This window comes from Chiloscyllium plagiosum, unplaced genomic scaffold (assembly GCF_037043375.1).
Source record: "Chiloscyllium plagiosum isolate Xiang-an unplaced genomic scaffold, Cpla_swu_hap1 HiC_scaffold_5, whole genome shotgun sequence".
Classification (NCBI taxonomy): Eukaryota; Metazoa; Chordata; class Chondrichthyes; order Orectolobiformes; family Hemiscylliidae; genus Chiloscyllium; species Chiloscyllium plagiosum.
This window is the reverse complement of record NW_028270143.1, coordinates 138,497,337-138,513,310: the sequence shown is the minus strand read 5'-3', so window position 1 is coordinate 138,513,310 and position 15,974 is coordinate 138,497,337. Positions and strand designations below refer to the sequence as shown.

At 51.1% G+C, this 15,974-nt stretch overlaps 1 protein-coding gene and 1 pseudogene across 1 annotated transcript in view; both read left to right on the top strand.

The window, feature by feature from the left end:
- The window catches only part of LOC148150048 (microtubule-actin cross-linking factor 1, isoforms 6/7-like), a 374,112-nt gene that overhangs the window by 132,626 nt on the left and 225,512 nt on the right, over positions 1-15,974 (top strand). The gene's annotated exons all lie outside the window — the stretch shown is intronic.
- Positions 10,770-10,944, top strand: LOC148150049 (U2 spliceosomal RNA; annotated as a pseudogene).

Sequence of the window (15,974 nt, the reverse complement as noted above, 5' to 3'; positions counted from 1 at the left end):
CTAAGGCTTTCTATAGGTATGTCAGGAATAAAAGAATGACTAGGGTAGGAATAGGTCCAGTCAAGGATAGTAGTGGGAAGTTGCGTGTGGAGGCTGAAGAGATTGGGGAGACATTGAATGAATACTTTTCGTCAGTATTCAATCAGGAACAGGACATTGTTGTCAATGTGAGTACTGAGTCACAATTAAGTAGAATGGATGGCTTTGAGGTATGTAGAGAAGAGGTGTTGGAAATTCTGGAAAGGGTGAAAATAGATAGGTCCCCTGGGCCTGATGGCATTTATCCTAGGATTCTCCGGGAAGCAAGGGAGGAGATTGCAGAGCCATTGGCCTTGATTTTTATGTCCTCGTTGTCTACAGGAGTAGTGCCAGAAGATTGGAGGCTAGCAAATGTGGTTCCCTTGTTCAAGAAGGGGAGTAGGGATAACCCTAGTAACTATTGGCTGGTGAGTCTCACTTCTGTTGTGGGCAAAATCTTAGAGAGAATTCTTCGGGATAGGATTTATGAACATCTGGATAGGAATAATGTGATCAAGGATAGTCAGCATGGTTTTGTGAAGGGCAGGTCGTGCCTCACAAACCTTATTGAATTCTTTGAGAAGGTGACTAAGGAGGTGAACGAGGGGAAAGCGGTAGATGTGGTGTATATGGATTTTAGTAAGGCGTTTGATAAGGTTCCTCATGGTGGACTACTGCAAAAAACACGGAGGTATGGCATTGAGGGTGAGTTGGAGGTTTGGATTAGGAGTTGGCTGGCTGGAAGAAGACAGAGGGTAGTAGTTGATGGCAAAGGTTCATCTTGGAGTGCCGTCACTAGCGGTGTTCCGCAAGGATCTGTTTTGGGACCATTGCTGTTTGTCATTTTTATAAATGACCTGGAGGAGGGGTTAGAAGGTTGGGTGAGCAAGTTTGCGGATGATACGAAAGTCGGAGGAGCTGTAGACAGTGAGGAAGGATGTGGCAGGTTACAGCGGGATATAGATAAGCTGCAGAACTGGGCAGAAAGGTGGCAAATGGCGTTCAATGTAGCTAAGTGTGAGGTGATTCACTTTGGTAAGAGTAATAAAAAGATGGGGTACTGGGCTAATGGACGGATACTTGGTAGTGTGGATGAGCAGAGGGATCTTGGTGTCCATGTACACAGATCTTTGAAAGTTGCCACCCAGGTAAATAGTGCGGTGAAGAAGGCATATGGCGTACTGGCTTTTATTGGTAGAGGAATTGAGTTCCGGAGTACTGAGGTCATGTTGCAGTTGTATAAGACTCTGGTGCGTCCGCATCTGGAGTATTGTGTGCAGTTTTGGTCGCCATACTATAGGAAGGATGTGGAGGCACTGGAACGGGTGCAGAGGAGGTTTACCAGGATGTTGCCTGGTATGGTAGAAAGATCATATGAGGAAAGGCTGAGGCACTTGGGGTTGTTTTCATTGGAGAAAAGAAGGTTTAGGGGTGACTTGATAGAGGTGTACAAGATGATTAGGGGTTTAGATAGGGTCGACAGTGAGAATCTTTTTCCAAGGGGGCATAGCTTTAAATTAAGGGGGGGTAGGTATAGGACAGATGTTAGGGGTAGGTTCTTTACTCAGCGAGTCGTGAGTTCATGGAATGCCCTGCCAGTAGCAGTGGTGGACTCTCCCTCATTATGGGCATTTAAGCAGGCATTGGATAGGCATATGGAGGATAGTGGGCTAGTGTAGGTTAGGTGGGCTTGGATCGGCGCAACATCGAGGGCCGAAGGGCCTGTACTGCGCTGTATTCTTCTATGTTCTATGTTTAAGGCTCACCTTGTTAGACACGTGAACGGGAGGCGGAACGGCGGGACTGAAACCACGTCTGGGCAACAAGTAGCACGTCCAAACAAGGAGTAGGAATCGGCACAGGCTCGCTGGGCCCTGTGTTATCGACCCGACGTGCCAAAGTCTCCGGCCACGTGTATAACTTTGGTGAATTTCTGCAAATACCTTGTAGACGGGGCTGTGACAGGGACCTTATTGGGGTGTCGACGATAATGAGGGCCACGGCGGGCATTTTTGCTGAGTTTGCAGATGGCACAAAGATAGCGAGAGGGACAGGTAGTTTTGAGGAAACGGGCAGGCTGCAGAAGGGCGTGGAGATGAAGGGCGAGTGGGGAAAGAAGTGACCAAGTGTGCGGTTTTGCACTTTGGTAGCAAGAACAATCGGGTAGACGATTTTCTGAACGAGGGAAAGGCTTTGCAAATCTGAAGCGCTGAGGGTCTTGGGAGTCTTAGTTCCAGGTTGTTTCATGATTAACATGCAGGTTCATCCGATGGTTCGGAAGGCAAATGCAGTGTCGGCATTCATTTCAAGCGGGCGAGAAAAAAGGAGCAGAGACGTGCTGCTGAGGCTGCATCAGACTCTGGTCTGACCACAGGTGGAATATCGGGAGCAGTTTTGTGCCCTGTACCAAAGGAAGGGATGCGCTGGTGTTGGAGGGAGTCTAGAGAAGGTTTACAAGCGTGTTCCCCCTGGGGCTGAAGGGTTTGTCACACGAGGTCTCTGGGTCTATACCCGATGGTGTTTCGAAAGGTAAGGCGGGATCTGACTGAACCTTACAGGCTACTGGGAGGCCTGGTCAGAGTGGATGTGAAGAAGATTAGATTAGATTACATTACATTACAGTGTGGAAACAGGCCCTTCGACCCAACAAGTCCACACCGACCCGCCGAAGCGCAACCCACCCATACCCCTACATTTGCCCCTTACCTAACACTACGGGCAATTTAGCATGGCCAATTCACCTGACCTGCACATCTTTGGACTGTGGGAGGAAACCGGAGCACCCGGAGGAAACCCACGCAGGCACGGGGAGAACGTGCAAACTCCACACAGTCAGTCGCCTGAGGCGGGAATTGAACCCGATGATCCCACTAGTAGGCGAGACGAGGACCTGGAAGTACAGCCTCAGGGTGAAGGGTCGTCCCTTCAGGCTGAGATGAGGTTGCATTTAAGACAGAGATAGAGAGGTTCTTGATTATAAGGGGATCAAGGGTTGTGGGGAGAGGGCAGGAGAATCGGGGTTGAGAAACCTGTGAGCCACGACCGAATGGCGGAGCGTGGGCCGAATGGCCCGATTCTGCTCCTACGTCTTATGGGCCGTCAGACCTTCCGTGGTCTTGCGGTCATGACAGAAAGCAGTTGTTTCCCAGAGGGTGGCGGCGGTCTGGAATGCACTGCTTGGGAGGGTAGCGAGGCGGGGAACCTCAAAACCTTGAAAAACTACTTGGATGAGCACTGGAAATGTCATAACCTTTCCTGGCTACGGACCAAGTGCTGGAAAGTGGGACTAGAGCAGACTTAGAGTAGCTTTGTCAGTGCGGACTCGGAGGGCCAAAGGGCCTCTTCTGTACTGTGTGACTGTGTGGGGAAGCTTTCTGATTCCCATCTGTTGATTGAGGCCGCCCCATTGATGCTTCCTGATGCGGAGCAGCCGGATGGATCCAAGTGCGCATTGAAGGTGAGAGGGTGGCAGAGAGCTTCGGAGCCTCCGTCCGTTTGGTTCAGGTTTCGTCTCGTCCTGATGCAAGCATCGATGTACGTGCTCAGTGGCTACCAATAGAGTGAAGGTGCAGTTGATCACTGACTCCACGCGTGGTGCTGCAGGTTGTAATGTCTAGACGAAAACAGAACTCGCTGCACCCTTCGGGAGAAGGGTCACTGGACTCGAAAAAGCGTTAATTCTGCTTTTTCCCCACAGATGCTGAGGTTTTGCTTACTGGGTGTTTTGCTTTATTTTGCATTTTAGACCTTGCTTTTTGATTGCACAGCCACTATCAAACCATTAGCTTGCTGTTAGCGCTGCAATTAGCACTCTTGAATCTTGATTTGCAATTCTAAGGAAGCAGACCGAATTGGAATGTTTGGAGCCGAACCAATAAAGGCTGATTTGCTGTAAATTGATCTTCACATCCCCGCCCCGTCGTGCTATTCATTTGCACGAGGTGGGTTGGGGGATGGGAGTTCACACTTTCCAAGACAAGATGGATTAGTCTGTAAGAGGTACTGTTCGTAAAGGTGAGCGAGCCGAGATTTCCTGACAGTGAGATTTTTCGGTCAGAATTCGAACCTGCTCCAATCATTTGCCTTGTGGGGAGGCAGGGATTTTTCACATTGGTAACAGCTGAGATTTTTAGAACGTCGAACAGAGCAGCGCAACAACAGGCCCTTCGGCAACTGTGAGAAACAAAACTCACTCACAATTCAGCCTGAGACAAAGCCTTGGAAACAAGAACATTTAATTCTTTACGGCCTTGCAAGAACAGGCGTTTTGCTCAAGCAATCAGGCTAGCAAAAGCGCGCGAAAACAAAACATGTAAGCATTCTTATTCAGTTTGCAAGTTGCGGAATCACGCCTCCCTTTTCCCATCCTATCATAAGCCGATTACCTCACTCGTTTTTCTCTAATTTTCCTTATCTGACTACCCTGCTGTCCTTGTCCTTGTCTGTTACAGCCTGTCTGCTATTTTATCCAGTTCCCCTTATCATACTATAAGCTTATTGTGAAATGCCCCTACTGCTACTTTTGTGGTCAGCTACAACACTTTAAAGTTATTTCTTAGTTTACAACTATTTCTTAAACAAAAACCTCTATATTCGTTAAAATCTTAGCCTTAGGTATGCTGCAAGAATCCCGCGACCGTTTGTGTAATGTTCCCCTTCCCCTCCCCCCACAACACCCCGTCACCCATCTGCAAAAACAACATCTCTAACTGCATTTCTAATCTCCCACAAACTGTCAGGGACATTTAAGCTACTGCTCGGCGAGCACACGCTGGACGGCAGTAAATTGAGGGGTGTGTAGGTTAGGTTGATCTTAGATTAAGAAAACTGCTCGGCACGACATCGTGGGCCGAAGGGCCTGTACTGTGCAATGTTCTAACTGCAGGCACATCCACACACATCAAAGACATGGAGGGCTCGGCTGAATCTATTGCTTTCTTCTCTACGTGTCACGTTTCATCGAGGTAGCGTCCTAGGCCCAAGCATCTTCAGCGAGTGGTGAGAATATGCAGTGCACTGCCTGAGAGAGAGGGTGCTGGAGGCAGATTCAATGGTGACTTTGGTCGGAGGGTCGGATACTTATCTGAAGAGAGAATATTTGCTGCAGGGCGAGTGGGACTGGGGAAGTTGCTCGTGCAGAGAGCTGATGCAGACATGACAGGCTGAATGTATCATTCAATGCGTGCAGTTCTGCAGTTGGTTACCGCCTCCTCAAAAACGCTGTGCTGGTCACGTGAGAAGTCACGTAAGCTTAGCCCTGACCCACTTGATTGGTGAGATACTGACGATCTCTACATGACCATGAGACAGTGGTTCACTGACAGGGGAAAAAAAGCAACTGCTGTAAACGGACCTGCTGCTCTCGTTAGAAATCCTGGGAGGACTACGGCGACAGGGAAACTGTCAGCAGTGATCTACAAGTCTTTGAACAGAATCAAGCTGATTGAAAACATGGAGGACAAATGGGACTTGAGGCAGTCCGCGGTATTGTAGTTATCGCTTCTCGGCCTTTTGGCTAAGATCAAGTGTCTGTTCTTATCAGGACGGGGGTCGAGTTGTGAGTCATCAGAGCTAGTGGAGATCATCGCTGGATCGTGATTGGACGTTGGAGGATCGTTTGGTTGTGCTGACCTGCTATTGGTGGATCTTCATGCTGGCTTCGGCCTAACGCCAATTCAGGGACCAGCCAACCTCCGAGCTATGGCCTCAAGAGCTGCGCGCAGCCCTGGGCAGGGGGTTCGAAACACCGTCCGGGTGTCTGTGAAGAAGGTGGAGGAGCGGACACCAGTCGATCGGACGGTGTTCGTCAAGAAGGTGTTGTTCGAGTGCTGTGGATTCGCCGCAGCAGACGTGTACTGCCTGCAGGATTTCCCTGGGGCAGGCTACTTCGATGTCACCTTCAGGAGCGTGAAGCAATGTGAGCAGCTCCTGAAGGTCTTCAAGGAGAAGGAAGGGGAGCCGCTGTTCTCCATCTTGTCGGCGGTCCCCTTGTGTGTGCTTCCTGCACAGAGGAGCGGGGTTGTTACTATCCACATGTACAACCCCTACGTGCCAGCAACTGATGTCCTGACGTTCCTGGGAAGATATGTGCAGGTCGAGGGTCAAAGCACCGACGTGGTTGACCCTTTCGGGATCTGGACCAGCAAACGACAGGTCAAGGTAACCCTGAGGGCGGACGCCAGCGGGAATATCCTCCACCCACCCTCCAGCTTTGCTATCGGAGGGAGCAGAGGGTACCTGACTTATGCAGGGCAGCCGAAAGTGTGCCGAACCTGTGGGAGGTCAGGCCACATGGCGGCGGACTGCAAGGTCACGATCTGTCGCAATTGCAAGAAGGAGGGCCACCCGACCAAAGACTGCAAGGAGGAAAAGAACTGCAATCTGTGCGGGGAGGCGGGCCACGTGTACAGGGCCTGCCCAAGACGAGGGGCCGCCACCTACGCGCAGATGGCCGGAGGCGGGCCACAAAAGGACAGCAAGGCACCGCAAACCGGCAAGGAAATGGTGTCAGGAGGCACGCGACAGGAAGGACAGGCCGGAGCAGAGCAGATGACAGCTACCGGAGAGGTACAGCTGCCGAGCGAAGCTCCGACAGGACAGGAGGAGGAGGCGGAGAAGGGAAAGAAGGAGGCAGAGGAATGGACCGTGGTGAAAAACAGGAAGAGGAAAACCCACCCGGTCACCAAGACCTCCCAGAAAAAGGGGAAAAGGCAGCTGCAGGTGGAAGACACAGACAGCTCTTCGGAGAGTGAGGACGGAAGAAAGGAGGGTCGTCACCAAAAGAAGAGGCAGAGCGCTGCGAGGAGAAAGGAGAGCAGCAACTGCCAACCAAGGGACGAGCCTCCTGAGGAAATGGGAAACCACCACCCCCCACCAGGGGAAAGCCAGGAGGGTCCCACCACCACACAGCTCCAGGTCACTGGGAGCAGCGACCCTCTGACAGCCCCGCTGTCAGATATAGAAACAGACAGCGTGGACCCTGGTCTCGGCCCGATGACACCGGAGCGGGCAAATGGGCCGAGTGAGGAACTGGACAGCTACCTCAGCCCAGCGAGGGTCCAGCAGTTTGCGTACTGCATGGGGATGCAGACAGCTACCCCAGAGGGGCAGGACCAGCAGCAATCGGACATGGGCAACCTTACAACCTGTTAAAAAAACGGGGATAAAAATTGAAAGTATTAATGTGCGCAGCATAAAATCTGCTGCGCGATGTGTTTCAACACTGGCCTTCCTGGCCAACGGGAAAGCTGATGTCCTGTTTCTGCAGGAGTGTGGGATACCGCACCTCAGCAGTTACAGGAGATGGTCGAGCTTGTGGGCCCATGGGCCGTCAGTGTGGTCGGGGGGCAACGATAACCGCTCCTCGGGCCTGGGTATTCTGTTACGGGGAGGCAACTTCACCATCTCCGAGGTTAAGGAGGTGGTGGGCGGGCGCCTCCTCGTTGCTGATGTTACCTACAGAAACGCTCCCGTGAGACTAATTAATGTGTACGCCCCAGCGGGTAAGAGTGAACGGTTGGCCGTCCTGCAGCAGCTTCCACTGTTGCTGGCTACGTCCAGGCCGGTCATTCTGGCCGGAGACTTCAACTGTATCATCGATGCAGATGGACGATCCGGCGGGGGGGACAGTAAACTGGACGCCACGTCCAGAGCCCTGATGGACACGGTCAAAGACGCCAAGCTGCACGACGTCTTCAGCACCCCTGCAGACGGAGCGCAGCGTAGATATACATGGTCACGGGCAGACGGGTCTATCCGCTCAAGGATAGATTACCTGTTTGTGTCCCGAACGTTCTCGGTCAGATCCACCGACGTCAAGCCGGTGTTCTTCTCTGACCACTGCCTCCTGCTGGCCGACTGTCACCTACAGGACGAGCAGCGGGCTGGCAAGGGAACGTGGAAACTGAACACCAAGCTGTTGAACCCGGGAAACATTGAGGAGCTCAAGAGAGATTACGCAGGTTGGAGAACCGTGAAGTCCCTCTTTGAGTCTCCAGCAGACTGGTGGGAAACAGTAAAAGGGAACATCAAGAGGTTCTTCATCCTCAAAGGTGTTCAGGAGGCGAGAGAGAGACGGGGAAAACTGTCCCAGCTCCAGGAAAGTATGCAGAACCTGCTCCTGCTGCAGACGTTGGGGGTCGATGTCACGGAGGACCTCAAGGAGGTGAAGGGCCAGCAAGCCTCGCTCTTTGCCTCGGAGGCCTCCAAGATAATCTTCCGGTCCAGGGTCCGCTCGGTGGAGCAGGACGAGACGTGCTCACGTTTCTTCTTCCAGAAGGTGCACAAAGAGAGCTCCGTGCTCAGCAGCCTGAAGGAAGAAGATGGCTCGGTAACGTCATCTCAGGCTGACATCATGAGGATCAGCAAATCCTTCTACGCCAGTCTGTATGACTCGAAGCCAACCGACAGCGCGGCCTCCAAGTCGTTCCTGTCCTCTATCACGGAGGTCCTAGACGACGGAACACGAGAGAGGCTGGACCAGCCGCTATCTCTGGATGAGCTGACCAAGGCCCTCGAGTCCTTCGGAAAGAATAAAACTCCCGGAAGCGACGGCTTACCGGTCGAGCTCTATTCCGCTCTTTGGGACTTGATTGGCCGGGACCTGCTGGAGGTGTATGTCAGTATGCTTCGGGCAGGTACCATGAGTGAATCCATGAGAAAAGGCATCATCACCCTCATCTACAAGCAGAAGGGGGAGAGGGAAGAAATTAGAAATTGGAGACCGATCTCACTGTTAAACACAGACTACAAAATCTTGTCAAAGGTCATCGCCAACCGGGTCAGGTCTGCTCTGGGATCGGTGATTCACCCTGACCAAACCTGTGCTGTACCGGGCAGGAAGATCGCTGAGAGTCTCGCACTCCTCAGGGATACGATCGCCTACGTGCAGGACAGGGGGGTGGACACCTGCCTCATCAGCCTGGACCAGGAGAAAGCCTTTGACAGGATATCGCATACATATATGAGGGATGTCCTCTCCAAAATGGGTTTCGGGGAGGGAATCGCTAATTGGATCAGACTGCTCTACACCAACATTGTCAGTGCAGTCTCAATCAATGGGTGGGAATCAGATAGCTTCCCAGTCAGATCTGGAGTCAGGCAGGGCTGCCCTCTCTCTCCTGCCTTGTTTGTGTGTTGCATAGAGCCATTTGCCGAGTCCATCAGGAAGGATGCGAGCCTGAAAGGGGTGACTATTCCTGGCAGCGGGGGTCTGCAGGTTAAGGCCTCCCTGTACATGGATGACGTCGCCGTTTTCTGCTCGGATCCGCTGTCCGTGCACAGACTCATGTGCATTTGTGACCAGTTCGAACGGGCCTCGGGGGCCAAGGTAAACCGAGGCAAGAGCGAAGCCATGCTCTTCGGGAACTGGGCCGACCAATCCTCTATCCCCTTCACCGTCAGGACTGACCACCTGAAGGTGCTGGGTATTTGGTTCGGGGGGGCTGGGGCGTGCACCAAGACCTGGGAGGAGCGGATCAGGAAGGTGAGACAGAAACTGGGCAGATGGGAGCAACGGTCGCTCTCCATCGCGGGTAAGAACCTGGTCATCAGGTGTGAGGTACTCTCAGTATTGTTATACGTGGCACAGGTCTGGCCTATCCCCAGAACCTGTGCCGCCGCAGTCACCCGGGCCATCTTCCACTTCGTGTGGAGATCAAAGATGGACCGGGTCCGAAGAGATGTAATGTACAAAGACCGGTGCAATGGGGGAAAAAACACACCCAATGCCACCCTCACCCTGATGGCCACCTTTGTGTGTGGCTGCATCAAGCTGTGCGTGGATCCCCGGTACGCAAACACCAAGTGTCACTACGTACTGAGGTTCTACCTGTCCCCGGTGTTGCGAAGGATGGGCCTGGCCTCGCTGCCGCGGAACGCTCCGAGTAGTTGGACCGTTCCGTACCACCTGTCCTTCGTGGAGAAGTTTATCAAGAAAAACACCTTTGACCACAAGTCCATCAGGAGGTGGTCAGCACGTAGTGTCCTTGAGACCCTTCGGGAAAAGGAGAGGGCAGATCCTGTCGAGCGGTTCCCTGAGCAGACTGTCAAAGCCATTTGGCAGAATGCCTCATCGCCAGAACTTTCCAACAAGCACCAAGACATGGCTTGGCTGGTGGTGAGAAGGGCTCTGCCTGTGAGATCATTTATGCATGCCCGGACTCTCTGCCGCACCGCACGCTGCCCTCGAAGCGGCTGCGGGGGGGACGAGACTGTCACACACCTCCTTCTGGAATGTGCCTATGCAGAGGAAGTCTGGAGAGGAATGCAGTGGTGTTTGTCGAGGTTCGTCCCGAGCAGCGCCGTGACGTGGGACTCCGTGCTCTACGGCCTGTTCCCCGGGACGCACACCGAGACGAACATCAACTGCGCCTGGAGGATCATCAACTCGGTGAAGGACGCTCTCTGGGTGGTCCGAAACCTGTTGATCTTCCAGCTGAAGGAGTTGACCCCGACTGAGTGTTGCAGACTGGCACATTCCATGGTCCAGGACTACGTGTTGAGGGACGCGATGAAGCTTGGGGCAGCTGCCGCCAAGGCGCGGTGGGGAAAGACCACCGTCTAACATCTGCCTGCCTAATGAAGAACAGGGGGCCCACACAGTCATTTGGGCTCCGCTGGCGTCTGAGCTCAATGTAATCGCACTAACCTGTGAATATGAATGATTACTCTGTTTCGATACGTAAAGAAATGGAATGTTCACAGAATGATGACATGTCCAATTGTATAGATTAAATATATATGAATAAAGTATATTTTTGAAAAAAAAAAACATCTGTTCTTATCAGTTTAATATCTGATACGTCCCTTATCTGGGGACCATATATTAAATTGATTTTTGGAGCAGGGAGATGGAATAGGGGCTTGCTCCGTCCACTCCACGCATCGACCTGGTATTGCAGTACCTCCGGGAACGGTGCACCCCTCATCTATAAATCTAAAAACAGCTTCATGTTTATAACTCAGGCTTTCGGTGCTTTGTGTCTGCTGGATGGGTTTGAGTACCAAGTGCTTCATTTCTCACACCTCACATCCAACCGGGCGTGAGTCGATTCAAACTCGTCTGTTCTAAGGTGGCTGCTCAGCTCCCGCTCCCTATCCTTCTCTCGCCATCTCTGTCTCTTGCGCACCTTGACACTTGCTCTCAATGTCATCCCCTCGGACCCCTGCTGCGTGCTGCACCTTCCCGCCAACGCCGGGCCCCGATCACACCACATGGTGTCAGAATTTGGGAGTCGCAGCAACCGTAGCTGCCCACCAGCTTTTCATACTCGCGAGCGACATTTCAGAAAAACAAGAGAAGGTCAACTGTGCTACGTTGCTGCATGCTGCTGGGGATGAAGCTATCTCGGGGTTCAGTCGTTTTGATTTTGATGACTTGAAAGAGAGATTTCGAGAACACTGTGAGCTAGGACAAAAATCATCGGGACGTATTTAAGGCACATGCTTTTCATCAGACTGCAAGGGCAGGCGGAATCGATAGGTACGTATGTGACTGACCGGAAAAACGAGGCAAAGGACTGTGAGTTTCAGCCATTTTCCGATTCACGGAGCCGCGACAGAATCGTGTGTGCTATCACGAATGACTGAGTCAGAGGCAGGTTACTCAGAGAGTCAATTCTCACTGGGAAAAGCAAAGAGACAGCACTAACTCGACAACAGCACGTGAGAAAACGTAGAACAAACAAACCAATGTTTGCTGACCGGAACTGGCCTGGAAAGATAATAAGGCAGGTAGGAGCACTGCAGATTATCCGGCACCTGGGCTGTGTACGCAGGGACTGGCACAACACCCCCTTGCCTTCTTTTGCACTTAGAATGCTGCCAGTTCTGGCTGAGGCAGCAAAGTCAGTCTCACACAAGCAGCGTGTGCCAGCTGTCTGTGACAACAAATTCCAAAGACTCACAACCCTCTGAGAGAAGACGTTTCTCCTGATCTCACTCTTAAATTGGTGCCTCTTTATTCTGTTCAGTTCTAGACACTCCCATGAGGGAAAATGTCCTCTCAGCATTTACCCTGTCGAGCCACGTAAGAATCCAATATGTTTCAATAAGATTGTGTCTCATTCATTTAAACTCAGGATCTACACTCATCTGGAGGTAGGGTTTACCGGGCTCAGTTTTACTGAAAAGCTGACCTCCGGCTAGTTCAGCAAATAGGTCGTTGAGCAAAGGGAAAGGAAACCGCCTAGCACACACCAGCAGGTGAACTGTTGCAGCATGATATTGCGGCTCCGGCACTCAATCCCTCTACGAATGAAACCTAACAGCCTTCTTAACAGCACTATCCACTTGGGTGGCAACTTTCAGGGATCTATGTACATGGGACTCCAAGATCCCTCTGCACATCCACACTACCAAGAATCTTTCCATCGACCCAGTACTCTGCCTTCCTGTTATTCTTCCCAAAGTGCATCACCTCACATTTAGCTGCATTGAACTCCATTTGCCACCTCTCAGCCCAATTCTGCAGTTTATCCAAGTCCCCCTGCAACCTGTAACATTCTTCCACACTGACCACCACTCCACCGACTTTAGCGTCGTCTGCAAATTTACTAATCCATCCACCTATGTTATGCCTGCATCTAAGTCATTTATAAAAATGACAAACAGCAGTGGTCCCAAAACAGACCCTTGTGGCACACCACTAGTAACCGGACTCCAGGCTGAATATTTTCCATCAACCACCACCCGCTGCCTTCTTTCAGAAAGCCAGTTTCTAAGCCAAGCTGCTAAATCACCCTCAGTTCCATGCCTCTGCATTTTCTCCAACAGCCTACCACGTGGAACCTTATCAAAGGCTCCCGGCGTCCTGCTTCTCTATCCCATTGAAAACAATAGCGTGCTTCTTTAGAATTCTTGATCAGTCACTCTCAGAATCTTGACAAGTGATTGCCTTCGGCCCAGTTGAGTTTGATTCTGTCCAACCACATTCTTGCCCATAAAGCTCTAAGATTTCCTTTGTTGACGCGCAGGCTGTGTCTTCAGACTGACCGTATAACTGAACGTTCCCACCGTGAAAGCACCTGTGTGTGTTCCTCGCTCAGTTTCTGAAGGTTGCAGCGCAACGTGACTCAGCCGTATCAATGAAACCGGTGTCCACCTCCATTCTTACCGGTTTGCCGTTCAGTAAGGGAGCGACCGGGGCGTCGGCAGCTATCGCCAGTATCTGTAACAACAACACCTCATTGGTTTGTGCGCCTGGGCTTTTGTCTTCTTGCCCTTTTTGTACCATTTAGGATTTCTTCCTGTACTTTCGCTGCAGGTTATTGGTACTTTCTCCCCCGAGCGCACCCACTTAATATATTCTTTTTTAATGCTGCAGTTTCTGCACACAGCTTCTTTCCAGCAGCAATTTGCTGCTGCCTGACATGTGTTTCCACAGCAGTGGCAGTTTTGTGTCTGCGTTGGTGCTTGTCCCTGGGCCACCATTTTGTGAACTCTCAGCCACCATTTTGTGAGGTGTTGACCTTCCTTGGCTGCGAGTTCCATCACGGTTGCCATTCCCAGCACTTTCATTTAAGTGTAGTCACCTTTGCGTCAGTAATCTCTTCTGGATCGCTTCACATCTTACGGCAGGCTGCTACAAAAGGTAGAGTCTCGTGGGATCTGAGGTGAGTCGGCTAGCTGGATACAAAACCGACTCGGGGCGCATTTTTCGGAAAGGAGATCAGTAACTAGTGGCGTCCCGCAGGGCTCAGTGCTAGGACCTTTGTTGTTTGTGACGTGTAAATAAATGATCTGTACAAAGAGCTGTACAAAACTCCAGTTAGGCTACAATTGGGATATCGCGCGCAATGCTGTTCGGCACACTACCAGAAGGACGTGGATGCTTTGGAGAGGGTGCAGAGAAGGTTTACCAGCACGTTGCCTGCCCTGGAGCGCTTCTGCTGTGAGGAGAGATTGAATAAACTTGGATTGTCGTCACTGCAAAGACGGAAGCTGAGGGGCGACCTGATAGTGGTCGACAGCATACTGAGAGGCATCGAAAGGGTGGGGTGGCGAGTCAGTGGGTACAGGTTCACGGTGAGAGGGGGAAAGTGAGAAGGGAAAAGTGCGGGGAAAGGTTTTCACACAGAGGATGGTGGGTGCCTGGAACGCGTTGCCAGTCGAAGCGCTGGAAGCAGGCACATTAGGAACGTGGGTTGGTACATTAGGAACTTGCAGCGTGGGTTGGTACCTGGGACTTCGATGTTGTGGCTATTACGGAGACATGGGTAGAACAGGGACAGGATTGGCTGTTGCAGGTTCCAGGGTTTAAATGTTTTAGTAGGGTCAGAGGTGGGGGTAAAAGAGGGGGAGGTGTGGCATTGCTTGTCAAAGATAGTATTACAGCTGTGGAAAGGACGATGGATGAAGACTCGCCGTCTGAGGTAGTTTGGGCTGAGGTTAGGAATAGGAAAGGTGAGCTCACCCTGTTAGTAATTTTTTACAGGCCTCCTAATAGTCCTAGAAACGTAGAAGAAAGGATTGCGAGGATGATTCAAGAGAAGAGTGAAAGTAATAGGGTGGTTGTTATGGGGGACTTTAACTTTCCTGATATTGATTGGGAAAGCTATAGCTCAAGTTCGTTAGATGGGTCAGTGTTTGTCCAATGTGTGCAGGAGGGTTTCCTGACACAATATGTAGATAGGCCAACAAGAGGTGAGGCCATACTGGATTTGGTTCTGGGTAACGAACCAGGCCAGGTGTTAGAATTAGAGGTAGGTGAGCACTTTGGGGACAGTGACCACAATTCGGTGACTTTTACTCTCGCGATGGAGAGGGATAAGTGTGCACTACAGGGCAAGAGTTATAGCTGGGGGCAGGGAAATTATGATGCGGTGAGGCATGACTTAGGATGTGTGGCTTGGAAAAGTAAGCTTCAAGACAAGGGCGTAACTGATATGTGGAGCTTGTTCAAGGAGCAACTATTGAGTGTCCTTGATAAGTATGTACCCGTCAGGCAGGGAGGAAAGGGTCGTGTGAGGGAGCCGTGGTTTAATAAGGAATTGGAATCCCTTGTTAAATGGAAGAGGGCGGCCTATGTAAAGATGAGGCGTGAAGGTTCAATTGGGGCGATTGAGAGTTATACGGTAGCCAGGAAGGACCTGAAGAGAGAGCTAAGAGCAGCAAGGAGGGGACATGAAAGGGCCTTAGTTGGTAGGATTAGGGAAAACCCTAAGGCTTTCTATAGGTATGTCAGGAATAAAAGAATGACTAGGGTAGGAATAGGTCCAGTCAAGGATAGTAGTGGGAAGTTGCGTGTGGAGGCTGAAGAGATTGGGGAGACATTGAATGAATACTTTTCGTCAGTATTCAATCAGGAACAGGACATTGTTGTCAATGTGAGTACTGAGTCACAATTAAGTAGAATGGATGGCTTTGAGGTATGTAGAGAAGAGGTGTTGGAAATTCTGGAAAGGGTGAAAATAGATAAGTCCCCTGGGCCTGATGGCATTTATCCTAGGATTCTCCGGGAAGCAAGGGAGGAGATTGCAGAGCCATTGGCCTTGATTTTTATGTCCTCGTTGTCTACAGGAGTAGTGCCAGAAGATTGGAGGCTAGCAAATGTGGTTCCCTTGTTCAAGAAGGGGAGTAGGGATAACCCTAGTAACTATTGGCTGGTGAGTCTCACTTCTGTTGTGGGCAAAATCTTAGAGAGAATTCTTCGGGATAGGATTTATGAACATCTGGATAGGAATAATGTGATCAAGGATAGTCAGCATGGTTTTGTGAAGGGCAGGTCGTGCCTCACAAACCTTATTGAATTCTTTGAGAAGGTGACTAAGGAGGTGAACGAGGGGAAAGCGGTAGATGTGGTGTATATGGATTTTAGTAAGGCGTTTGATAAGGTTCCTCATGGTGGACTACTGCAAAAAACACGGAGGTATGGCATTGAGGGTGAGTTGGAGGTTTGGATTAGGAGTTGGCTGGCTGGAAGAAGACAGAGGGTAGTAGTTGATGGCAAAGGTTCA